This window comes from Stomoxys calcitrans, chromosome 3, assembly GCF_963082655.1.
Source record: "Stomoxys calcitrans chromosome 3, idStoCalc2.1, whole genome shotgun sequence".
Taxonomy (NCBI): Eukaryota; Metazoa; Arthropoda; class Insecta; order Diptera; family Muscidae; genus Stomoxys; species Stomoxys calcitrans.
The window spans coordinates 80,588,013-80,615,763 of record NC_081554.1 but is presented as its reverse complement, the minus strand read 5'-3'; the positions used below and the strand labels follow the sequence as shown (position 1 = coordinate 80,615,763).

At 41.4% G+C, this 27,751-nt stretch overlaps 1 protein-coding gene across 1 annotated transcript in view; it reads left to right on the top strand.

Moving 5' to 3' along the window:
• The window catches only part of LOC106085679 (slowpoke-binding protein), a 374,280-nt gene that overhangs the window by 78,135 nt on the left and 268,394 nt on the right, over nucleotides 1-27,751 (top strand). The window lies entirely within an intron of this gene.

Below are 27,751 nucleotides of genomic sequence, written 5' to 3'. Positions count from 1 at the left end.
ATTGATGAAAATCCTTAAGTGATTGATGATGGCGATACGTAAAGGAAGCGTTTCAAAGTTATCGCCAGTGATTGGAAACAAAACATTTGTTTTATGGATTTCAATGTCATAATAAATCCTTTCCGTAAAATGTCTCAATATCACTCAGCATGTTAGGATTTGTTTCATTCGCCACGGAAGCTTTCATTAAAGTGGGGTTTTTGGTGGTGAACAAGTAACAAATGAAATGGCGTTAAGGGTAAGAGGAACAATAAAATTGAGCAGCTGGTACATGGGTTGGTTGCTAATATTTCGGTTGCTGTCATTTCGTCGCCAAATGTTTGTGACATTTAGTCTTTAGGACACCGTAGCGCAGAGGATAGCCTACCCACCTATGGCGCTGAGAGCCTGGTCTCGAATCCTGGCGAGAACAACAGAAAAAATTTTAGCGGTGGTTATCCCCTCCTAATGCTAGCGACATTTGTGAGGTACTGTACCATTTGGTATGGCAGCTATCTAAAAATTTTTGCACAAAGAGGTGTCGCACTGTGGCACGCCGTTCGGACTATAAAAAGGAGGCCCTTATCTTTGAGCTTAAACTTGAATTGGACGGCACCCATTACCTTGTGAGATTTTTGTCCCTGTTCCTTTATGGAATGTTCGTGGGCTAAATTTGCATACTCTGAAGAAGACTTGGGCAAGATAAATTAGATTGACCAAACATAGAAGCCATTAACGACAATGTCAACAGCATTACGACTGCAATGGTGGGATCTTTCGAAAATTGTTGTCCTCTTCGAGAAAAGAAATGAGCCCAAGAAAAAACGTGGATGACCGGGGATATATGCAGCATTTCGAAAGAGGTTCGCACGTCGGTATTTGAAAAGAGGTTCGCAGAAATTTATTAGGATGTGTATTACGCACGGCTCAAGGAATACAATAGGATTGTCAGAGCAGCAAAACTTGCTTTGAAATTCCGAATGGTTAGAGCTGAGTTGCTAGATTGTGTGCTAAATATCAAGGCCCTAAATTGTCCGGGTTAATTTGGCAGGGCCCTAAAGCTGGTCACCTCGGTATTTCGAAAATTTGTTTGGGTTGCCAAATCTTCATTTCCGATATCGAAAATTTTTTTGCTGGCTAGTGCTTAATAAACGTCTACAAAAAAGATAGCCTGAGGTCTACAATATTTCCACTGGTTTCGGGGATATTCGACTTGACCGTCATGACATTTTAAGTCGATCTGGCCATGTCCGTCTGCCTGTCTGTCTGTCGAAAGCACGCTAACTGTCGAAGAAGTAAAGCTGGCCACTTGAAATTTTGCACAAATACTTCTTATTAGTGTAGGTCAATTGGGATTGCAAATGAGTCATATCGGTCCATGTTTTGATATAGCAGCCATATAAACCGATTTTGGGTCCTGACTTCTTGAGCTTCTAGAGGACACAATTTTTGTCCGATTAAGCTTTTGAGATTGAGATTTAGTATTACATCCAACATCTGTGCTAATTTTGGTTGCAATCGGTCCATAGCCTAGTATAGTTGACACATAAACCGATCTGGGGTCTTGACATCTGGAGCCTATTGAGGGCGCAACTGCTATCCGATTCAACTGAAATTTTGCAAGACGTACTTTGTTATTATTTCCAACAACTGTGCTAAGGGCGCAATTCTTATCCGATTTAGCTGAAATTTAGCATGACGTGTTTTGGTATGACTTCCAAGAACTGTGCGAAGTATAGTGGAAATCGGTACATAACCTGATATAGCTGCCATATAAACCGATTTGGGGTCTTGACTTCTTGAGCCTCTAGAGGGCGCAATTCTTATCCGATTTGGCTAAAATTTTTACATGACGTGTTTCGTTATGACTTCCAATAACTTTGGCAAAGATGGTTCACATCGGTCCATAATCTGATATAGCTGCCATATAAACCGATCTGGGATCTTGACTTCTTCAGCCCCTAGAATGCCCATGACCTTCAACATACGTGTCAAATATGGTCTGTATCAGTTATAGCCTGATACACCTCCCCTATAAACCAATCTCCCTATTTAATTTCATTAGCCCTTAAAGGGTGCACATTTCTATTCGATTTGGCTGAAATTTTACACAATTACTCCTTCTATGGTCTCTAAAAATTATAATATAATACCCTACACCTACGCCAGAAGTTCAATGGGGAAGGTATATCAAATTCTGATCCATTTTTGATGGACCTCGGCGGATATTTTTAGATACTCAAATTTCGAGCAAACATGTTCAAACTTTAATAAATACGCTTGACAAATGACACCATTTTTGCAAATTACCCAAAATCTGACAAACATATATATATATATATAGGAGCTATATCTAATTCTGAACCAATTTCGACCAAACTCTGATATTTTGGTAGTGGACGAGGAAAGCATTGTGTAAAATTTTGGCAAGATTGGTCAAGAAAATAAAGGTCTTGCAGCTGGCATACTGAAATCTGTCTATTCACGAGGAAGACAGAGATGGGCTAATATGATGCACCACGGTTCCTCAAGTTCGTATTCGATATCTGACAAGATCATACTTAAATGTGATAAAAAGTGGACAGGAAACTGAATTCGAAGTGCGTACCGAGAAGACTCACGGATTTTCGATACTATGGAGACGGAGGCTGAATCCAATGAAAGTCCACTGGCCAATACTTACTTACGCCTCAAAGGTTTGCTGCTGAGAAAAAGTGCAATGTAGGAATAATACAACAAGATCAAAGAACAAGTTGGCTTGTCATAGGCGGTATCATAACGGGACACAAAGGACTACGAGCTCACTTATGTAAAATCGGTGCGGCAAGCGATATCATGTGTAGGGCATGCGGGGACAATGATGAGACGTTGGAGCATTTCTTTTGTCATTGTCCGGCTTTCGCGTCTAACAAATACCGGCACTTAGGAGGAGACACAATACCAGACATGAACCAACTTAAGAGAGTGGTATTGAAAACAATTACGGATTTTGAAAGTAGCACGGAATTCCTAACTTAAAATTTTCTTTTAACAGGTTACTTTATTGTTTTTAGAGAGCACTTGGAACAGTTGTTGGAAGTCACAACATTACACAACATTAAGACAAGAACATGTAGCGTGATGGCACCTTCAACCCCCCATTCTATGACGGTGGGTATAAAACGGAGCAAGTAAAAGCGTACTAAGTTCGCCTGGGCCGAATCCTATAGACCCTCCACCATGGATTGCATTTGTTAAGTTCGTTGAATGATCTTTTCAAATATATATGAGCTATATCAAACTATTGACCGATATGCACCTTACTTGTTGTGGATGTTAGAAGTCTTAGATAAATACCACCTATCGAATTTCAGACAAAACAAGCTATAATTACGACCTCAGCCAGTCAAATTATGAGATCGCTTTATATCTCAACTACATCAGGTTATTAACCGATTGGAAGTCATAACAAAACGACACGAGCAAAACTTCAACGATATTAGATAAGAATTGAACCATCTAGAGGCTCACGAAGTCGAATCGCGAGATCGATTTATGTAGCGGCTATATCAGGTTATTAGCTGATCCATACTTTGCACAGTTGTTGAAAGTCGTACCAAAACACCACGTGCAAAATTTCAGCAAACTCGGACAAGAATTGCGCCCTCTTGAGCCTCAAGAAGTCAAGACCTATGAACGGCTTGTATTGCGGCTATATCAAGTTATAGACTGTGTTATACCATATATGGCACAGTTGTTGGAAGTCATGTCAAACGACATGTGTACAATTTCAGACAAATCAGATAACATTTGCACCCTCTAGAAGTCCAAGAAGTCAAGACCCAAGATCGGTATATATGACAGCTATATAAAAACATGGACCGATTTGGCCCATTTACATTCCCATCTGACCTACACTAATAAAAAGTATTTGTTCAAAATTTCAAGCGCCTAGCTTTACTCTTTCGAGAGTTAGTGTGCTTTCGACAGACGGACGGACAGGCATACAGACGGACGGACGGACATGGCTAGATCGACTAAAAATTTCATTATGATCAAGAATATGTATACTTTGTGAGGTCTCCGACGAATATTTCGAGGTGTTAAAAACGGAATGGCGAATTTAGTATACCCCCCTCCTATGGTGTAGGGTATAATAAAATGTCTTCAACACTAAAACGGATATCGCAAGATGAACCTAGGATGTTTTTAACTCATAAGAACATTGATGCTTTATAAAATCTTCAAGTTTTATTCCAAATGACTAGATTTGAGTGTCGTCACCTTATGGTGGTTGATAAAAACTGATATTTCTACGTAAATTTGTATCATAAAAATGTATCCCATACACTTAATCCATTCAAGGACATCAGCATCTATTCCTTTGCAAAACTTATAAAAGACAATGAGGTTGCGTGTGGTAAGACCAAGTGTTATAAATGTCTAATGATGTGTATAATACCCATTATAATAGCAACGATGAAATAATAAAAAATAAGGTATCCTACAAAAGAAAAGAAAGTGTCTATGGAACACCATTACAACAATTACTATTTGCTAGAAATATCTATCATATCTCCTTTAGCTCCATTCCATTGTCATTGAATATCATTGTAGTTTTTTATAGCACCACAGCCCTGGTGACTTCTGAGAAAATAATTGCAATTATCGCCAGGGACTAGTTCCCACTAGATAAGTAAAGAAGGGGCAAAAAAGCGACTATGTCATCTGTCGATGCATGTAATGGTATTGGCTATAACAAAGGATAGCGTCAGCCAAGAATGAGAGTAGCATATTGAAAAAGTTTTTGATATTAACGGTGTTTAAGTATTAAGAAAATTTAATGGGTTTCCCCTCTTATACAGAGCAACACGATGGAAAATTGCGTTATTTTACGGTTACGAGAACTTTATGATATATCGACGTATCAAAGTATGAAAAAACTGACCAATGAACATTTATCAGAATTCTTGTTAGATGTGTATCATGAGGCGGTGCTTAGCGATTTTGTGTTCGACCTTTGTCTTGCGCACTATAGAGGCTCAAGAAGTCAAGATCCCAAATCGATTCATATGGCATGCATATCAGGTTACGTACCGGTTTAAACCATATTCGGCACAGTTGTTGGAAGTAGCAATAAAACACGTTATGCAAAATTTCAGAAAAATCGATTAAGGACCGCGCCCGCGTATGATAAATGGATGAGAATTGCACTCTCTACAGGTTCAAGGAGTCAAGACCCAAGATCGGTTTATATGGCAGCTATATCCAAACATGGACCGATGTGGCCCATTTACAGTCCCAACCGACCTACACTAATAGGAAATATTTGTGCAAAATTTCAGGCGGCATTCGACAGACAGACGGACGTACACGACTAGATCGACTTAAAATGTCATGACGATCAAGAAAATATATATTTTATGGGGTCTTGATGTATAATTGGAGGAGTTACAAACAGAATGACGAAACTAGACTATATGAAAAATCCGCAATTACTTTTTGGGCAACCCAATAGTATACCCTTATCCTATTGTGGAGGGTATAAGAAGACGCATTATGAAAGGCTTGCAATCTGGAGGTATATACGGACTGAAGACGAATACTTGTTATACCCATCACTGAAGAATGGGGGTATATTCATTTTGTCATTCCGTTTGCAACACATCGAAGTATCCATTTCCGACCCTATAAAGTATATATATTCTTGATCAGCGTAAAAATCCAAGACGATCTAGCCATGTCCGTCTGTTTGTCTATTGAAATCACGCTAACGTCTTTAAAATAGAGATATTGAGCTGAAATTTAGCACAAAGTTTTTTTTGTCCATAAGCAGGTTAAGTTCGAAGGTGGGCTATATTTGACTATATCTTTATATAGCCCCCATATAGACCGATCCGCCGATTTAGGGTCTTTGGCCCATAAAAGCCACATTTATTATCCGATTTTGCTGAAATTTGGGACAGTGAGTTGTGTTAGGCCCTTCAATAACCTTCGTCAATTTGGCCCAGATCGGTTCAGATATGGATATAGCTGCCATATAGACCAATCCTCCGATTGAGGGACTTAGGCTCATAAAAGCCACATTTATTATCCGATTTTACTAAAATATAAGACCGTGAGTTGTGTTAGGCCCTTCGACATCCTTCGTCAATTTGGCCTAGATCGGTCCAGATTTGGATATAGCTGACATATAGACCGATCCTCCGATTTAGGATCTTAGGCCCATAAAAGCCACATTTATTTTCCGATTTTGCTGAAATTTGGGACAGTGAGTTGTGTTTGGCCCTTCGACATCCTTCGTCAATTTGACCCAGGTCGGTCCGGATTTGGATATAGCTGTCATATAGACCGATCCTCCGATTTAGGGTCTTAGGCCCATAAAAGTCACATTTATTATCCGATTTTGCTGAATGACAGTGACAGTGAGTTGAGTTAGACCCTTCGACATCATTTGTCAATATGGCTCAGATCGGTTCACATTTGGATATAGCTGCCATATAGACCGATCCTCCGATTGAGAGACTTAGGCCCATTAAAGGAGCATTTGTTATCCGATTTTGCTGAAATTTGGGGCAGTGAGTTATGTCAGGCCCTTCTATATCATTCGTCAATTTGGTCCAGATCGGTCCAGATTTTGATATAGATGCCTATAGACCGATCCTCCGATTTAGGGCCTTAGGCCTATAAAAGCCATATTTATTATCCGATTTTGATGAAATTCAGTGAGTTATGTGAGGCCCTTCGACATTCTTTGTTAATTTGGTCCGGATCGGTCCAGATTTGGATATAGCTGCCATATAGACCGATCCTCATATTGAGAGACTTAGGCCCATTAAAGGGCCTATATCATTCTTCACTTTAACCCAGATCGGTCCAGATTTGGATATAGTTGTCATATAGACCGATTTAGGGTCTTAGGCCCATAAAAGCCACATTTATTATCCGATTTTGCTGAATGACAGTGACAGTGAGTTGTGTTAGACCCTTTAAGGTTTTGGCCCTGATCGGATCAGATTTGGATATATCTTCCATATAAACCGATCTCTCTATTTAAGATTTTGGGCCCATAACAGGCGCAATTTGTTGCCCGAGGTCGTCTAAATTTGGAACAGAGAGTTAAGTTAAGCTCTTGATATACTTCTGCATTATGGCACAGATCGGTCCAGATTTGGATATAGTTGCCTTATAGACCGATATCTCGGTTTTGGGGCCATAAAAAGCGCATTTATAGTCCGATGTCCCCGCAATTTTGAACATTGAGTTGTGTTAAGCCATTCGATATCCTTCTTCAATTTCACTCAGATCGGTCCAGTTTTGGGCCCATGAAGTGCTCATTAATAGTCCGATGTTGCCGAAATTTAGGACAGAGAGTTGAGTTAAGGCTCTCCACATATTTCTGCAATTTGGTCTAGATCGATCAAGATTTGCATATAGCTGCCATATAGACCGATATCTCGATTTAAAGTCTTGGCCGCAAAAAAGGCGCATATATAATCCGATTTACCTGAAATTTGACACATTGACTTATGTTAGGATTTTCGACATCCATGTTGTATATGGTTCAGATCGGTTTATTTTTAGATATAGCTGCTAAAAAGACCAATATTTAGTTATACACAATTGAGCAATGACTTGTACTTATTAGTATTTGGTCCAAATCGGAACATATTTCGTTATAACTGCTATGGGACATAAGATATGCAATATTTTGAATAAAGGTGGTTTACATACTCCGATACCCGAGGTGGTGGGTATCCAAAGTCCGGCCCGGCCGAACTTAACGACTTTTTACTTGTTAAAGCGTGATTACAACTGACGGACATCATTAAATCGTCTTAGAATTTTACGACGATCCGAAATATATATACTTTGTAGGGTCAGAAATAGATATTTTCGTGTGTTGCAAACGGAGTGTCTCACTCAATATACCCCCTTTCTAATGGTGGTGGTTAGAAAAATTTCCCAAGAAGCGGAATTACCTACAACTCAACAAATAAATGCAGATTTAGCCCATGAACATTCCATTAAGGGAGAGGTACGAACTTCTCACATATCAATGAGAGGGCCTCCTTTTTATAGCCAAGTCCGAAAGTCGAGTCCTCTTTAGAGAGAAGTTTTTACATGGCATAGTACCTCACAATTGTCGCCAGCATTTGTAAGGCGATAACCACCGCTGAAAATATTCTGATGTTCACCCTGGGATTTGAACCCAGGCGATGGGCATCATAGGCGGACATGCTAATCTCTGCCTAAGGGTAGCCTCAACAAGTATCTATTACAAATGTTATAAATTCAAACCAAATCTCAAGCAATTGAAATGAATCATCTGAGAATTTGAAACGCCTGACCTATCAATACTTCAAGCAATTGTAAATGGTAAGGCCCCCATACTTTGCTACTGGTTTCGGAAGGCAAATAATTTTTTCTAATCACCAACTTCCTCTTTAATGAGACATTTAATTCGGAACACAGTTAATGATAAATCTACATGGATCTTTCTCATGTTCGGATCCAATCTATGTCATTATTTACTTTGAAAGTTCAAATGTCTGTTAATTTATGCAAATGTGTCAACACAGATTGACATCATTTAACGCCTGACATCCAAATCAACTCATATTCAAATGAGTTGTAATTTATGCGGCATATCCTTTTACACAAAACGCACAACCGACATCAGCCACAGGCACAGACACAGGCACATAGCATTGCACACAGAAGCCACACATAACGATATGTTGACTTTGCTAAATCTATCTATGCCACATAACCAATGCCATTTGGGGGAAACCTTGTGCTTGTGGGACATGAATTGGAAATCCCAGGACCAACAAAACCAACTGTCAGAGGAATATCATCTGGCAATTAATGATCTATTTCACTTTGCCAAAAGAAATTCAGCCCAACGAAGTTCTTGATAATTAATTCGCAACACAAACGAAAATCATTTGCGGTTGGAAGGATGATGAACGAGTATGTGTTGCATTCATCTGCCTCGAAAGAGCCAAACATTTGGAAATTAAAAAGTTTCCAAACCCAATTTTAATTCCCAGGGGTTAAAGGAGCATATAAAACTTCTTCGTTACCAGATTAAATGAAAGGTATTCAATTTTATTGTTGATGTCGAATGAAGTTGATGATTGGTATGCCATTGTGTTTGTGGATTGTTTGAATGAGAATTAAGTTTCCCACACATGTTGGACAACAATGCATTCTAATGTGGTTATAAAATTATTTTTAATTAAATGCTGGATTGCAAATTTAAATTTTGAGATTCTTGATTTCTTACCATATATTCAAATGGGATGAAAATAAGTTACACATGGTCTGATAAGCCTGGGGTTTAACTTGCGGATGGGTTTTTATACCCATAACCATAGGATAGGGGGTATATTCATTTAGTCATTCCGTTTGTTATACATCGAAATATCCATTTACGATCCTACAAAGTATATATATTTCGGATCGTTCTAGAATTCTAAGAGGGTTTAACGATGTCCGTGTGCCTGTCCGTCAGTTGTAATCACGCTACAGTCTTTATAACTTCAGATATTGCGTTGAAATTTTGCACAGACTCGTATTTCTTCTACGCAGGTTAAGTTCTTGAATGGGCCACATCGTACTGTATTTGGCTATCGCTGCCATATTTTTTTCACGTAACCAACACGCAGAGGATGTCCCCTATATATGCAGTGGCAATTAAGAAAGTTAAGAGTTGGAGGGGGGAAAGAGGGAGAAAGACATTAGCCGGAAGTCGATGGGAAAGACATTGGCCGGAAGTCGATTCCGCATACGAATGGTTCGGGCGAAAAATTAATTCTCTCGGTAATGCGGTAATTCGGTCAACTGGCCAATCATTTAAAAACGGGTGTGAGTTCCTGGCAAGTCTAGTATTTCTGGTGAACATCCTAACGTCAGGGATAAGAAGACGAATATCCCTGGAACACATGCCATGAAAATAATGAAAATAACGATAGAGCAATACAACGCTACCCACAATCTGATGATGTTCAAGAGTAGCAATAGAGTTGGATACCCTACTGTCCCCAATCAATACCATCGCTATCCGTTGAACACGGTCAAGTAGCTCCAAGGATGATTTTGGAGCTCCTGCCCGTGTATGACAGTTATATACCACCCTTGGCCTGATGTATGTAGTATAGATATTGAGAAGATTAGAAGAGGTGAAATATTTCTTGCACCGCTTAAGAAAGCCCAAACACTTGAATGCTTCTTTCGACACTTCGAATACGAGTTTTGACCAACGGACATCACATTGTATCTTCATGCCCAGAACATCAAGAGAATCTGATTGTTCAATACCTATACCGTCGATAGATATCGACGATCGAAGTGGGTCAGTGAATCACTTGTGAGACAAGAAATAGCACTGCGTCTTCCGGGCGCTAAAGTCTACTCTGTTCATTCCACCCCACTCGGAAATGGCCAACAAATCCTGGGAGAGCGTCTCATCGATAATGCGCCTCCTGTGCGCAATTTCTTGAGGACTGGGCCTAGGGTCGAACGAATATGAATGACACAGGCTACTGTCATCGGCAAATGAATAGACTAGATTCGAAGTCTGACCCAATAGATCGTCAATGAAAATAAGAAAAAGGAATGGGGAAAGGACAGAGGCTTGTGGCACACCTGCGGTCAAAGTAAACTCATCGGATGAGAACCCATCTACAACAACTCGTATAGTGCGATCTCTGAGAAAGCTCGATATAAATCGAACGAAGTTATTACCGACTCCAAAAGCGACGAGCTTTGATAAAAGTTCACCGTGCCAGACTCTATCAAATGCCTTGAAGATATCCAAACGACCTTACTCTCACCAAACTGGTGGATAGAGCGACTCCATCGTCCCGGCAAAAATGCCGTTAGGTCTCCCGTAGAGCGATTTCTGCGGAACCCATACTGTCTATCGCTAAGAAGGCCATCGGACTCTAAGCATCTGACAAGATGATGGTTAACCATACTCTCCATAACCTAGGACAGCGCAGAGCTTATCGCAATTTGCCGGTAATTCGCAGGGCTGTTCGCCCCATCTTTTTTGGGGATGGGCCTACACGTTCGCAACCTTCCAACGCGCCAGGTAAACTCTCGTGCGAGAAGCAGAATACGAAAGGGACGTGAAATGGTGCAGTGTTCGGAATTACCAAGAGACGCAAGGACATTAAGGAGTTATGGACATTGAAATCGCCAGCAAAGACGATTTCACTGTCCGGAAAATACTCTAATACTGTAGTAATTGAGTCAGAAAGGGAGTCAAAGCCGCTTAAGGAAACCTCCCTTTCCGAGTTTGGACTTCTATATATAAACCCGAAGTAAAGTACGTGTGTTCCAATCCTAAATTTAACCCAAATGGAATTAAATTCCGGATCTTGTGAGTCCGAGTGTTGCTGCCAATGGAACACTATATCATTACGTACTTATAGCACATGGCCTCTGTGGGGGATAAAAAGAGATAGAGTGTGATACCCTGGAATGCGAAAATCCTGTGGATCAGAATCCTCATCCACCTGGGTTTCACATAAAGCGAGGACATCAGGTCGATGATAATGAACATGGGAATATACCGCAAAACTCCCAACATCTTTCCCGAATATGATCCAGATCGGTCTATATTAAGCTATAACTGCCATAGAAGCCGATCTTCAGCTTTAGGGTATATCTGAAATTTGATTTTGCTGAAATTTGAAACAGTAAGTTAAACTAGGTGCCTCGATATCTCACCCGAATATGGTGAATATAGGACCATATTTACATATAGCTGCCATATAGGCCGATATGCCGATTTAGGGTCTTAAACCTATAACCGGCGCATTTATTACCAGACTTTGCTAAATTTAAAACAGTGAGTTGTATTACCAGGCTATATTTAAATATAGCTGCCATAGAGAATTTCCATTTTCTCCCACTGTGCGACGTCTTATTATTAGGTGATAGGGAAATGCAGGTGCTCTCTACACCTTTAAGTAATTTAACATGTTGGAGTTACAGATTTGAAAAGGTTAGAGCTGAGGTGTTCGCGAGATTGTATGCAAAATTTTCCGTCCGTCCATCCAACCGTCTGTCGAAATCACGATAGCGATCGAACGGGTAAAGCTAGCCCCTTGAAAATTTGCACAAATGCTTAATATTGATGTAGCTCGTTGAGGTTCACATTAAGATGTAGCTCCCTTATAAACCGATCTCCCCACCTTGGGGAACACTCTATGGTATTGAGTCACAAGCCGTTGAAAAAATTTGCCAATGCCGACTATATTACTACTATATTACCGACAATTACTTTTTGGGCAAACCAATAGTTCGACTTTTTATCCCTAAATTCCACAAATGACTGGCGACCACACAGATAATTCGCGACCCAGCGTTTCAGCCCTTGCTAGAGGAACGTGTTGGCGATGCCCTCAAATTTAAGGTTTGTGGGTCCTTAGAATGACTCTGAAGACTACTGAACTTACCTCCGCTTTCAACAGAACCACGTTTCAGGTTGAAGTCCGTTACCAGCCTTTCTTGGCATAGATGTAGGAGGTCATAGTGAAAAAATTTTAACCTCATCGGACAAGAATTGCACCCTTGAGAGGCTCAAAAAGAAAAATCGGGAGGTCGCTTTTATATATACAAATATAGTATGCCATTTCTGACATCGAAACATACGGACGGACTCACACGAGCTTTCCTCATCGACATACTATTTGTAAAGGCCACCAAAAGTTTATGGAACATGATAACAAAAGAAGGCAAAATCTTGTTGAACGCTCTCAAGGCATGCATTTACACACACACACTCACACACGTACACATGGACATAATCCAATACACTCACCCAGATGTAAAACAAAGAGGATGGCTCTTCATAAAAGTCAATGGTTGTGGGTTGCCAAGCATCTAACAAAATATTTATGCTGGTCATGTAAACTCAAACGTATGTGGCAGGGAATGTGTGCCAAAGTGGTAGTGTATTTGAAGTGTCTGTCGAGGTTGTTTTTGTTGTTGCTGTTGAATGCTGGCTGCTGGCTGCTGGTGTTGTGGCTTCAGCCTTGGTTTATTTACTTTTGTAAACTCAATTCATTCACTTTTGACCTGCTATCGATTTGCTATCAAATTCATTTTATTTGTTGGATCCTTGTCGTTGTGTATTTTCCCCCATTCGGATCACATCCCAATTCGCCTGCTCTGCTGTCATGCAATGAAATCCTTGTGTGATATCCCACAAAATGTGTGGATGTCAGGATACTTGAGTACACACTCATACACACAAAATGAATTCCATTGAAATATGGAGTACCATGTTGCTGCTGCTGCTGCTGCTCTTCTATGGCCATCTTGAATAAAGTCCATGATTTTGATGAGGTTTATGATTGCGTGCCTATGTAAATGAGGTTTACTCGAGCAAACTTCATCTTTCAAGGGAAACAATGTGCTTTAGCATTCTTTGCTAATGTTCTGCCATTTATCTGAAAGTTTGGCAGTCTAGTTATCCTTACGGATACCAATCACACTATAGGACATCATATTAGTCAGAATGAAAGATTAAACAATGTGTTACAAATACGTATTGTTCAAATATTGAACAATCTGATGCTGTTTGTCCTTGAAAAACATTTTAATATTTGTAAACAATTTAATATGAGGAAACCAAGGGGTATGGTTAATTCATCTTTCCCTTTGTGACAATTCTAAACCGATTTGTCTGAACATTTTTTTTTATGTTTTGTCTTTAAGTCGTCTAGACGTTTATCCGCGAAAAGTGATCAGGGCCAAAATCTGTCTAAATAGAGGTATTTATTATTAACGTTAATACTTCTGCCAAAGGAGGAAGAGTATTATTTGGTCAATGGTCAATTTTTTATTGATTACTAAAAGAAACTGCCAGACAACAGATGGATTTGACCACACGTAACATGCCACTCTGTAGACATTTCATACCGGTCAGGCTACTCATCAGCAGCTCTACTCATTACGTTTCTCTCTAACCTCCCATCTGCGGGGCCTACAGTTCATAGCATCTCATTTTGTAGTCTTGAAATCAAATCCACATTCGAATTGGAATAGGGATATTTAATTTTGGCTGCCACAAGCTAAACCCCTCAGCCGTTGTCAACATCTCTTCATGTGTCGTGCTCTATTTCAAAGTTATTTTCAAGGTTATTTTTTTCCTTAAATTGGCTGGCTTTTTTCCAGCTTCATTGTGTTACGGTTCATCTAGAACAACAATGTCGATGGCTTCGAAACCGCTGTTGTTGTTTTTATTTTCAGCAGTAGATACAAATTCCCCTCAGTGGCAACCGCCTCCCTGGGGGAAGGAAATAATTCACTCGCTGAAAGAGCGAAATACCCGCGTCGTTTGGCCTTAAATCCCCACATTTTGGAAAAGCCGAAAAAGGTAACTACAGCTGGGAAAAGGCTAATGGCAAAAGTTGGGTGCTTAACCCCCGTGTCATGGATTGGGTGTATAGCACAGTTGACAGACCTACGTGTATATGGTGTTTTGGTTTGGTGAACAGCGCTCCAAAGCCACCTACTGTTGGGGGCTTAAACGGCGAGTCATGCGCTAGCTATATACAGCAATTGTCTGACCTATAATGTTATATGGTGTTGTGGTCTGGAGGACGGCGATTTAATAATCCACCTTCTATTAATTGAGTATAATACTATTCAATGCATTGAATTTAATGATATTGCTGCGACCACTGCCGCACAATGGGAGAAAATCGACAAAAAAACTGGTAAAACAAGTAAAAAGACATTCAGTTCGGCCGGGCCGAACTTTGGATATCCACCACCTCGGGTATATATGGAAACCACCTTTTGTCACAATCCGGTGAAAAATGCCCCAGCTATATCGTAGTCTTGAACAAAAATATCTTTTTAATAGCTATATCTAAAAATAAACCGATTTGAACCATATACGATACGGATGTCGAAAAGCCTAAAATAAGTCACTGTGTCAAATTTCAATGAAATCGGATTATAAATGCGCCTTTTATGGGGCCAAGACTTTAAATCGAGATATCGGTCTATATGGCAGCTATATCTAAATCTGGACAGATTTGAACCAATTTGCAGAAAAATGTCAAAGAGCCTAACACAACTCACTGTCCCAAATTTAGGGGAAATCGGACAATAAATGCGCTTTTAATAGCCCCAAAGCCTTAAATCGTAAGATCGGTCTATATGGCAGCTATATCCAAATCTGAACCGATCTAAGCTAAAGTGAAAAAGAATGTCGAAGGGCTCAACACAACTCACTGTCCCAAATTTCGGCGACATCGGACTAGAAATGCGCCTTTTATGGGTCCAAAGCCTTAAATCGAGAGATCAGTCCACATGGCAGTTATTGTATATGGTGTTGTGGTCTGGTGGACGGCGCTTCAAAAGTCCACCTACTGTTCAATAGCAAAACCTGATCCAAACCATGGCTTGTTTGTTCATCACATCCGCACTGAGGACAACATGATCTGATGCCCTGATTTCAATGCTACCTCAAATGGCCCTAGACATTGTGGCTAGACAAATTTCTGCGACCCCTCAGCCATCAAATCTCTGGAGAACGTATTTCCGGACGCAAAAACGCTCGACTTATAACGAGATGGCTGAAAAGTTCAAAATTCACCTGTTCTGGGTGCCGGGCCACAGAGATATCTCAAGGAATTATAAAGCGGACGAGATTGCGAGACTAGGAATTACCCCACACACTGCCGTGATATTGGAATCTGTGGGTATGCCTCTAGCGATATGTAAGCTAAGTTTTCAGGATAAGGCCCGTAGGCAATGAAAGATAGATGGTCACAAAGAGGGGGCTGCTATCTAATCTAGACTTGAAGAGTTCTACCGCTTTGCTCTCACTGGCTAGGACAGACGTCTTAGTCATTGTGTCCGTCATGTCATGCTGACAGACTGAAGGTTGACAGTAACGACTTTTGAAGAAGCTGTGAGAACATCGAAGAAGAAGAGACTATAAATCCTTCTAACCCGCACTAGCAGTTAGAAGGAGTTTCACTTTAGGTTCTCATTTCATTGTGAACCTCTGATTCAGCGGATCTGAACATTCGCAAGTTGTTGGGATTTTTAAAGCGATCTGGATGGTTCCAGGGTCCCTAGGTCTTGCATATACTGCGAAAGCCTGCCAGGAGGCAAGGGTGATGTTTATACCCAAGCCCGGCAAGGCAAGTTATGCGACACCAAAGGCCTACAGACCCATAAGCCTTCAGAGAACATGTTGTCTTGACATAGGCGGAGCGATGAGGACCACGCCCGCAAGGGCACTGGAGACTATTCTAGATATCCGAACCATTTACATACAGATTTAGTGTGAGGCAAACACTGCGGCTATGAGACTTAAGGCGATGGGAGAATAGATTGTGGATGGGAACAGCTCATACCATCGCGCTTTAATCGAGGCGACGATAGGAAACCTGGAAGGAAGGGAAGAGTTTTCCAATCGGATACCTGAGATGAACCTTGAAGTCGAGTGCGAAGCACTGCTGCCATCGGCACAGTTTTCGATTGACGGAACCTTAGTACTGCCATCTGGAAGATCATGTTACACGGATGGATCAAAGATAGAGGACAGAGTGGGCCTGGAGGTTTACAATGAGAACCCAGGGACTGAGATCTGTTTAAGAATGCCTGACCGGTCCTACGGTCCTGCAGGCGGAGATCCGGGCGATCACGAAATGCGTGAAAAGGTATGGTGCTAACGCGAGAACGTCGAGTGTGAACATTTTCACCGACGGTAAAATTGCCATAAGCGCAATAACAACCAGGACGGTAAGGTCACGAACAGTCTTGCAGTGTAAGAAGGAGATAAACTCCTTCACTAAGGATAGCAAAATCCGAATCGTTTGGGTGCTGGGCCATAACGGAGTAAGGGGAAATGAAAGGGCAGAAGATTTGGCGGTGAAGACCAGAGGACTGCCGTCAATAAACTTGGTTAACCCGAAGCTTTTCGGGTGGACGCAGTCCGAGTTAAGGGAGTGGCCCACGAATGCGCATGCAACATTGTGGAACAGCGAAACGGTCGGTAGGACGGCGAAAATCATATGGGGGGATCCAGATCGTGAGAAGACGAGACGAGGAAGCAAGAAGGAGGTCAGTATAACTTTTGGTATCATAACGGGACACATAGGACTACGAGCTCACTTATGTAAAATCGGTGGGGCAAGTAATAACATGTGTAGGGCATGCGGGGAAGATGATGAGACGCTGGAGCATTTCCTTTGTCATTGCCCGGCTTTCGCGTCCAACAGATACCGGCACATAGGTGGAGACACAATATCAGTCATGAACCAATTTAGGGGAGTGGTATTGAAAACAACTAAGGATTTTGTAAGAAGCACGGAACTACAAAAAGGAGGCCCCTTATAATTAAGCTTTAGATTGAAATCGGAGTGCACGCAGTGATTTGAGAGATGTTTACCCCAGTTCCTTAGTGCAATGCTCATGGGCAAATTCGCATTTGCAATATTGTATTCCTCACCGTCCATTTTAAGGCTTTCCTTATTGTTTTTAACTTTCTGCCTAATTACTCATCTCTATGAGGTTGTATGGAGTACTCGAAGCACAGCTTAATTTATTTTGGATACGGGCCAATCTTTTGCCAAAATTGAAGTGTTAATACAAAACCATAATTCACTGAAATCCAAATTAGATTGTAATCATAGGCAAACACATTAAGCCATGCTGGCGGAAATTTGCATGAAATTTAACAGAACCCCTGGCTGGAAATTACATTTCCAACGCTTTGTGTGGCCCCAGAAGTGGCGGAAAAGGGTCACAGTATCTCCTTAGACTTTATTATTTTCAGTGGTTGACATGTCCTTGGGCACAGATTTAATAAAACAACCGTCGGTCGCCCGGTCGACACAAATGCTGCCCTCGTCCTTATCGGAAGAACACTTTGTGACACAGCAATAAATAAATTTCACTCGCTCGTTTACCAGCTCATATTTGCCACCTCCCAGAAGACTGCTGGCTGACTGACTGGCTGGCAAATAAGCAGGCAACAAGAAAATCTATTTTTATGCCACAACATGGACGTGTTGTTATTAACCAATATAAATTATGCTCATAAATTAATTCCATCTTAGCACATCGTCCACAAAGGCAACAAACAGAACCGATTAGGTATGTCCTAACACACCCCTCGTCCTTGCCGGCCAGAATGTGTGGATGGGCCAGAGCTGGAAATGCGGAGCAAGACAAACATCATAAAATTGTTTATGGAAATCCAAGTGGCCCTTGGACTAATTTGACAATCCACCAGCAGCCATGGGAAGTCAAATTGTTGTTATGTTCTCTCTCTCTCTCTCTCTCTCTCGCAGCCAGGAATATTCAAAGGCTTAACCGCACAGCCACAAAACTTGAAAGGGACCGTGAGTGAGTGAGTGGCGTGTTATTGATAGCTTGTCTGGAAAAATTAATTTAATAGAAATTTAAAAATTAAAGAGAACGATTAAAATGATGTTGGTTATTACATTTATAAAAGGGAATGTTTAAAAAGGATGTGTAGGCAAGATATTTGAAGATTACTTTCGTCTACTTTGTTTGCTTTCGAGGGGTTTGCAAAAACTACACCACTGCCTGCTGGGTAGCTTTGCATGTCTCAAATACTCGTCATATCGTCAGTATAAATGAGTGGATAACCAATGTTAATGCCAGTAAGAATTTCAACGCATTAATGTAACCCAATGGCCTTGAATTGTAGCTATTACCCATAACTGCAAAATTTTATGAGTGTTTATTTGTTAAAGTCTCAAAAACGGATGAGCCTGTTTTTTTTAATGAAGAGATGGTATCAACGCCTTTAAAAGCGTGATTTGTATACCATTTACCCTTGGACGGAACTTATTCTTACTGATCAATTCATTTGACATATACCAAAATATGATTTTAGTATCCAGGTTTCGTTAGGTTAAATTGGCAGTCTGCCATTATACTCACGTTTTTGTTCGATATGATACCACAGGAACTGGAGAAGGAAGATGCTTTCTAGTTCCTACCATTGAACCATCCAGATCGCTTTAAAAATCCAACAACTAGCGAATGTTTCCATCCGCTAAATCAGAAAAGTTCTCAAGGAAATAAGAACCTAAAGTGGAACTCCTTCCTACTGCCAGTGCGTGATACACACACAGCTGATGTTCTATAGTATCTTCTTCCTCGACATACTCACAGCTTCTGCAGAAGTCGTTATTTGCAACCTTCAGTCTGTCAGCATGTTTACCGATCAAAAAGTGACCTGTCATGTCGGGCACAATGACTGAGACGTTTGTTTTAGTCAACGACAGCAAAACGGTAGCCTAATCAAGTCTAGATAGGTTAGCTTAGATTGAAAAGAGGGTACAGACATTAATCTGCCCCATGCCACTATGGACATACACCTAAGCCAGAAATCGGCTTCTTGTGCGCTCTAAAAACTATAAAGTAACGTCTTACTGTGCAAAATTTCAGCATAATCGTATAATAAATGTGGCTTTTTTGGGCCTATGACCCTAAATCGGCGGATCGGTCTATATGGGGGTCAGACGGACAGACGGAGGGACATGGCTAGATCGTCGTAGATTTTTACGACGATCAAGAATATATATACTTTATAGAGTCGATGTGTTGCAAACGGAACGCCTTATCCTACGGCGGTGGTTATAATAACAAATATGCTATGTGAGAACAGGTAGAGATACCTCTTTGAAATTTAAATTGGTTAGAGCTGAGGTGTTAGGTGTTATGTTAAATTCCTAGGCCTCTTTCGTAATAGAGATTCTTAGTAATTCTTTGTAAATTTTGCCAATAAAAGTGTCCTTAAAAACAAAAAATTAATCCTTCCCGATCTTATTTACAAAATTCATTAAAATGCCTCTTTCGGAATTTTTAAAATTGGAGCACAAATGAAGATTTGGCAGCCCGATCAATTTTTCGAAATACCGAGGTGACCATATGTGAGGAACTATGCCCTTTGAAAAAATGGTATCTCGGCCATGTAAAATCTTCTCCCCAAAGAGGTGTCACAATGAGGCAATCCGTTTCTACTCGGCCATAGAAAGGAAGCGCCTTATCATTGAGCTTAAACTTGAATCGGACATCACTCATTGATTTGTGAAAAATTTGCCCTATTCCTTTATGGGATGATCATGGGCAAATTTGCATTGAAACATTATCAGTGTCTGGCGACGTAAAGGAGTCGAAACTTTTTATCGTTAAAAGGATCTAAGCAAGTGTAAATTTGACCATGAACATTCCATTAAGGGGCAAACAACCTCATATCAATGAGTGCTGCCCAATTCCAGTTTAAACTCAATGATAATTGACCTCCTTTTTATAGCCGAATTCGAAAGGCGTACCGCAGTGCGACACCTCTTTGTGGAGATGACCACCATACCAGATGCTACAGTACCTCATAAATATCGCTAGCATTAGGATCTTAGACTCAGACACCATTTTGTCTACAATCTGCGTCGAATTAACGATTTTGTAAGTAGCACGGAATTCCTTACTTAACATTTTCTTTTTAGAGGTGACTTTTTAGAGCACACAACAAGCCGACTACTGGCTTAGTTGTATGTCCATAGTAGCATGGGGCAGATTAATATCTGCACTCTCTTTTCAACCTAACTTAACCTATCTCCGTCGAATGCATATCAGTGAGAACCTCTTCTGGCTCCACATTGTCCATCGGAGAGTTTCCACACTAGACAATGTCTATATATACTATGACTTCCAAATGTGTCCCTAAGTAATAGGTTTCGAGTATGGAATCTTCCATAGCCCAAAGACCTCATATGTATCCTCTACAGAGCTGCAGAATTCCACACAGAATTTGTTCCATTTCAGCTCGCTCTTGTATTGTCTTAACTGAGCCTTATAGACTTCCCAACCGTGTGATGCCCTTATGGCTTTGCCCAGTTGAAAAGCGTTCTGCAACCCTTCCGTATAACGAACAGTTCTGGGCTCCACAATGGAGATCACTGTTCGCCCATTGCTCTAACTCTAGGACACGCTAACATAAGCAAGTCATTAAGGGCCTTCGTGATCCACTTGACCAGTATGTCCTCTTAAGTTTCCACTTCCTTTTCAGATCTAGATAGTCGTGCGGAATGTGTGCCGAAATTAACCCCTACACGCCGAGGTTCCACTTTATTTCATGGTAGTAGATTTAGTTTATTCATTCTTATAATTATATCCCACACTACTACTCTGGCTCAGGGTATTATAACTTAGTGCATTTGGAAGAGAGTAAGACCCATTAATAAGTATACCAATCGACACAGAATCAATTTCTGATTCGATTTAGCAATGTTCGTCTGTCTGTCCGTCTGTCTGTTCGCCTGTCTGTCCAGCTGTCTGTCTGTCCGTATGTCTGTCTGTCCGTCTGTCTGTCCAGTTGTCTGTCTGTCCGTCTGTCTGTCTGCCTGTCTGTCCGTCTGTCTGTCCGTCTGTCTGTCCGTCTGTCTTTCTGTCTGTCTGTCCGTCTGGCTGTCTGTTCGTCTGTCCATCTGTCTGTCCGTCTCTTATTTTGATAGCAAGGATTATCTCATGACTTTCGATATTACTGGTGAATTTCATAGAAATCGGTTCAGATTTAGATATAGCTCGCATATGTCTATATCGCCCGATTTTCACTACTAGAGCCACAGCAAGCTCTTTTATTGACCAATCTTCCCAAAAATTTGTACAACGCTCAACTCGACGACTTTCACAATAATTATAAAGTTTAGTCGAAATCAGTTCAGAATTAGATATTGCTCCCGTGTATACGTTAGTCCGATTTTGAGAAATAATGCAATAGGTTAGATTAGGTTGAAAAGAGGGTGCAGATATGAATCCACCCCATGCCACTATGGCCAGCCAGTAATCGACTTAAAGTAACCTCTAAAAAGAAAATTTTTAAGTAAGGAATTCCGTGCTACTTACTGAATCCTTAATTGTTTTCAATACCACTCCCCTAAGTTGGTTCATGTCTGGTATTGTGTCTCCACCTAATTGCCGGTATCTGTTAGACGCGAAAGCCGGGCAATGACAAAGGAAATGCTCCAACATCTCATCATCTTCCCCACATGCCCAGCACATGCTATCACTTGCCGCACCGATTTAATATAAGTGAGCTCGTAGTCCTATGTGTCCCGTTATCGCACCAATAGCTATACGGACCTCCTTCTTGCTCCATTCAGTAATAACCTCGTCTTCTTACGATCTGGATCCGCCCATAGGATGTTTGCGATCCTACCGACCGTTTCGCTATTCCACAATGTTGCATGGGCATTCTTCGTCCACTCCCTTAACTCGGACTGCGTTGACCCGAAAAGCTTTGGGTTAACCAAGTTCATTGACGGCAGTCCTCTGGCCTCCAAATCGTCAGGATTTTCTTTTCCCCTTACTCCGTTATGGCCCGGCACCCAAACGATGCAGATTTTGCCATCCTCAGAGAAGGCGTTAATCTCCTTCTTACACTGCAAGACTGTTCGTGACCTTACCACCTTATCCTTATGGCAATTTTACTGTCGGTAAAGATGTTCATACTCGACGTCCTTGCGTTAACACCACTTCACGCATTTCGTGATCGCCCGGATCTCCACCTGTAAGGCAGTAGGACCGGTCAGGCAGTCTAAAACAGATCTCAGTCCCTGAGTTCTCAATATAGACCTCCAGGCCCACTCTGTCCTCTAGCTTTGATCGATCCATGCAATGAAGTACTCATTTGTTAGCCGATTCTCTCGAAATTTGGCAGGAAGGATCTAAAATTGAATTTCATAGAAATTGGTTCAGATTTAGATATAACTGTCATATATGCATATCGCCCGATTTTCACTTCTAGAGCCACTGCATGCGTATTTATTGACCAATCCTTCCAAAATTGTGCACAACGCTTTCCTCGATGCCTACCACAATATATTGGGTTGCCAAAAAGTAATTGCGGATTTTTTAAAAGAAAGTAAATGCATTTTTAATAAAACTTAGAATGAACTTTAATCAAATATACTTTTTTACACTTTTTTTCTAAAGCAAGCTAAAAGTAACAGCTAATAACTGACAGAAGAAAGAATGCAATTACAGAGTCACAAGCTGTGAAAAAATTTGTCAACGTCGACTATATGAAAAATCCGCAATTACTTTTTGGGCAACTAATATATGAGTTGGGACGAAATCGGTCCAGATTTCGATATAGCTCCCATATATATGTTTGTCCGATTTTGAGAAATATTGCAATAAATATAATAATATTCAATCGAAAGCTGCGGACGTTTTCTTCTTTGCCAATTTTTGGTGAACTATAGACGACATATTGAATGTACTGTCCACTGTTGAATAGCCTGCTCTGAGTCTAGCTTGATACTCGTTTAGTACATTGGTCTGTGTTGACCGAGGGACAACTTCTGCGGTATTTGCTCCAAGGTTGAAGGTATTATAACTATGATAAGATAAGTTGTGGTCATCTAACACTACCCAGTTACATATCCTTCGCTGATATTCTCTGATACAAAGATATCATCTAGTACCTCCTGCCTGTTTCTGGTAATAAAGGTCGGTTTATTTAATACATTCAATAAGCAGCTCACCTCTTTCGTTGATATCCTATTCTTTGGTGTAATATCGCGCACCTTTTAAAACCTGGCTTTACCTGGAGTTTGTTTTTCAACACATTTTTCATCATTTCACGGGATATTTTCAGATATTTAGCCACTTGCATCCCCGTACATCATGGATTGGAGCCTTTACTCGCCCATCTAATTTAAGTACAGTCGCATGGCTTATGACTAGAGTCCGGATTTGTATGCAAAATCGAAATTTTGCCATCAATTATATGGGACATGCGGTAGTATTTTATATAAAGCCAAGCACAATCAAATTCTGCTGTCAATATAGTTTTACAAAGTTGAATTTTAATACAAAAATATCTCCCCATTTGGAAAATAATGGATGTCCAAATGTCAATTTAGCATATAAATCCGAACTCTACTTATGACTACCAGTCTCATTATAAAATTTTAAAGTGTGATATAAAAATATTTTGTTAATGTTGAGGTATTAGCCAGCTGAGCTTACCACAACATGGTCTACCAGCCACTTCATGACAGGAACAATAGCGTTATCGATTTTGGGTTAATTAAATTTCAAATCACTTTTATTCTTCACCTAAATCCTTTCTCTTTCTCTAGAGTAGCGTTCAAGTTAAATTAATTTTCACACCAGCCAGATACCCAACCGTATCAGAAATAACGGCAAACGTGCTGGTTAGTCTAATTAATCGCATTTTAATGAAGGATTTTCATTAAGCGAAAGCAAACTAAATTAATGAGTTGCTGGCTTAACACTTAGGATTAAAGCATTAATCACAACTAAATTACGTTTCATTGTAATCACGCGGAAAGGCTTTAGTGACACAAAGGCCCAAGGATGCACTAATTAAAAAAAAAAAAAAACAAGTAAAAACGCATTAAGTTCGGTCGCACCAACCATGGATTGATTGATTTATCGGTTCAGATTTAGATATAGCTCCCATATAAACCGATCTCCCGATTTGACTTCTTCAGACCTTACAAGCCGCAATTTTTGCCCGATTTGGCTCAAAATATTGTACGTGGTGTTCTTTTATGACTTCCAACAACAATGTCAAATACGATCTAAATCGGTATATAACCTGATATAGCTCCCATATAAACCGATCGCCCGATTTGACTTCTTGAGCCCTTACAAACCTCACTTTTTGTCCGATTTAGCGGAAATTTTGCATGGGGTGTTATGTAATGACTTCCAACAACTGTGCTAAATACGGTACGAATCGGTCTATAACCTTTTGTAGCTCCCATATAAACCGATCTCCCGATTTAATTTCTTGAGCCCTTACAGCTACAATTTTTGTCCGATTTAGCTACGATCTGGCAAGGGGCCTTCCGCCCTCGAAACTCAGAATTTATGTGGACAGTATGGCGGCGCTCAAAACCTTTAGGTCGAGGATGGTGAGGTCGAGGATGGTGAGGTCGAGGATGGTGAGGTCGAGGATGGTGAGGTCGAGGATGGTGAGGTCGAGGATGGTGAGGTCGAGGATGGTGAGGTCGAGGATGGTGAGGTCGAGGATGGTGAGGTCGAGGATGGTGAGGTCGAGGATGGTGAGGTCGAGGATGGTGAGGTCGAGGATGGTGAGGTCGAGGATGGTGAGGTCAAGGATGGTGAGGTCGAGGATGGTGAGGTCGAGGATGGTGAGGTCGAGGATGGTGAGGTCGAGGATGGTGGGGTCGAGGATGGTGAGGTCGAGGATGGTGAGGTCGAGGATGGTGAGGTCGAGGATGGTGAGGTCGAGGATGGTGAGGTCGAGGATGGTGAGGTCGAGGATGGTGAGGTCGAGGATGGTGAGGTCGAGGATGGTGAGGTCGAGGATGGTGAGGTCGAGGATGGTGAGGTCGAGGATGGTGTTCTCTCCTGAGATTTGTTAAGGGAACAGGTTGGTTCCGAAGGGGGGGGGGGGGGGGGGGGGGGGGGGGGGGGGGTGACACAGGCTCCGGCGTAGGTAGGTCCGTGTTTGCGTAGCGAAGGGCAGTTCTTCACCTCCCGTTCGGGATTTCTCCACTTCTCCCATCTTTTATATTTTTCTTTTTATTCGTGTATAACCTCTAGTACGAAGTCTCACATTTTCCTTTCTATTCCCTTTCTCTCTCTGCGTACCACAATGGGCCAAACTGGCCTCCGAGTGAACTCAACTTTGGTAGGTGACCCATTCAACCTAACCTAACAACCTAGCTACGATTTTGCACATAGGGTTTTGTTATGACTTCCAGGTACGATCCAAATCGGTCTATAACCTGATGTAGCTCCCATATAAATCGATCTCCCGATTTGACTTCTTGAAACCTTACAGGCAGCAATTTTTGCCTCATTTGGCTGAAACTTTGTATGCGGTGTTCTATTACGACTTCCCATAACTGTGCCAAATACTGTCCAAATCAGTCTATAATCTGATATATCTCCCATATAAACCGGTCTCTTGATCATCCTTCTTCGGTTCCTAGAAGCTGTAATTATTGCTGGTTTGACAGAAATTTGGTATGTAGAGTAAGGTTAAGCCCTTCAACTTAACTTATTTTGTATAAACTTTTAGCAGAATCCATGGTGGTGGGTTCCCAAGATTCGGCCCGGCCGAACCTGGCACGCTTTTACTTGTTCAAAATTTAAAAATTGAGTAATCATCCACAAAGTAAAAAAAGAATCAATCAAAATTTGAAACGAATGGTCATGTCCATCAGTAAAGAGGAACTTAAATTTAAATATAGCATATTTTTTTTAAGGTTTGGTTCATTGGCTCGTTTTCATTGCTTAAGTCCTACAAATAAGGAAAAATATTCAATTGTGGGATAACTTTTTTTTAGTGTAAGTACTCAGATCATGTGTGCCTCTTTTACGAAAGCCCCGCCATTGCGGTGCAGTTACCCAATAGGTGCTCGATCGTTCCCAACTCATCTTCGTCATTGCACATCCTGCATAAGTCTGCCGCTCCTTCCATCCAGCGCGACGTCAAAGACCTTGCTTTGCAATAATCAGTCGGACCCCTATCAGTAGACTCATATCATGCTTTTACAACCAAAGGACAAGCGACGTCCTGTACCGCGATATACTCGGTACAGTATATCGCTACTCTGCAACCTACAGTACCCGCCACTCTCCAACCTACAGTACCAGCCACTCTACAACCTACAGTACCAGCCACTCTGCAACCTACAGTACCAGCCACTCTGCAACCGACAGTACCAGCCAATGCCTAACTCGCCCTGTCTTCGTAGATGGCTTCCACCAAAAGCTTGCACAGTGGAAGGCTCACCGATTCCATAGCAAGATCATGCGGCAATCCACATTCCATTCCTGGCAAGCACGTCGGCCGCTTAGTTCCCGCCAAGCCTTGATTCCCCGGGACCCAGCATAGCCTGACAGCCTTTCCCATGGTGCGAAGAAGTTCTTTGCATCTTTCAACCAATTCCTATCTTAAAACATGGCTCGACGCCACGGCCTTTAGCGCCGTCTGACTGTCTTAGTATATCGTGATTCTGATCGGCCGCCACTACCGCAACGACATCGTCTCCAGTACCTTCGCGGCTGCAAAAATTTCCACGTAAAATACTCTGCACCAGTCCAAAAGCCAATAAGTTTCTCTAATTCCAAGTAATTTGATGAAGACTACAGCTCCAGTTTTCCCCTTCAATTTAGACCCATAAGTGTTTACACGGATTTCCGGGAAGGGCGGGTGCTTCCAGCCCAGAGATCGCTTTTAAGGAAAACGAAGTCTAACCCGTCGACAAGGAAGGACTCCCCTGGTATATACTCAGTCGCGTTGCATGTAGTATGCCGCCAGAGCGCTTCTTCATCTACCCCAGTTGAACAGAAGAATGTTAAAAGTTTAACGAACGTCACATACCTGACTCCCTAAGACATATTGCGATTTAAGTTGCCACAAACCCAACACACATCGTCTCCAGTGCCTTCAGGGCCACGAAGAACTCTGCGCAAAATACTCTGCACCAGTCCAAAAGCTAATAGGTTTCCCTAATTCCAAGTAATTTGATGAAGACTCCAGTTTTCCCATCCAAGTTAGACCCATCCGTGTTTACAGACGGTCCCGGGAGGGGCGGGATGCCCAAGGCCAGAGATCGGTTTTAAGGAAGTCTATCTTATCGACAAGGAAGGACTCCCCTGGTATATAATCAGTCGCGCTGCATATAGTATGCCGCCAAGGCGCATCTTCATCTACCCCAGTTGAATAGAAGAATGTTAAAAGCTTAACGAACGCCATATACCT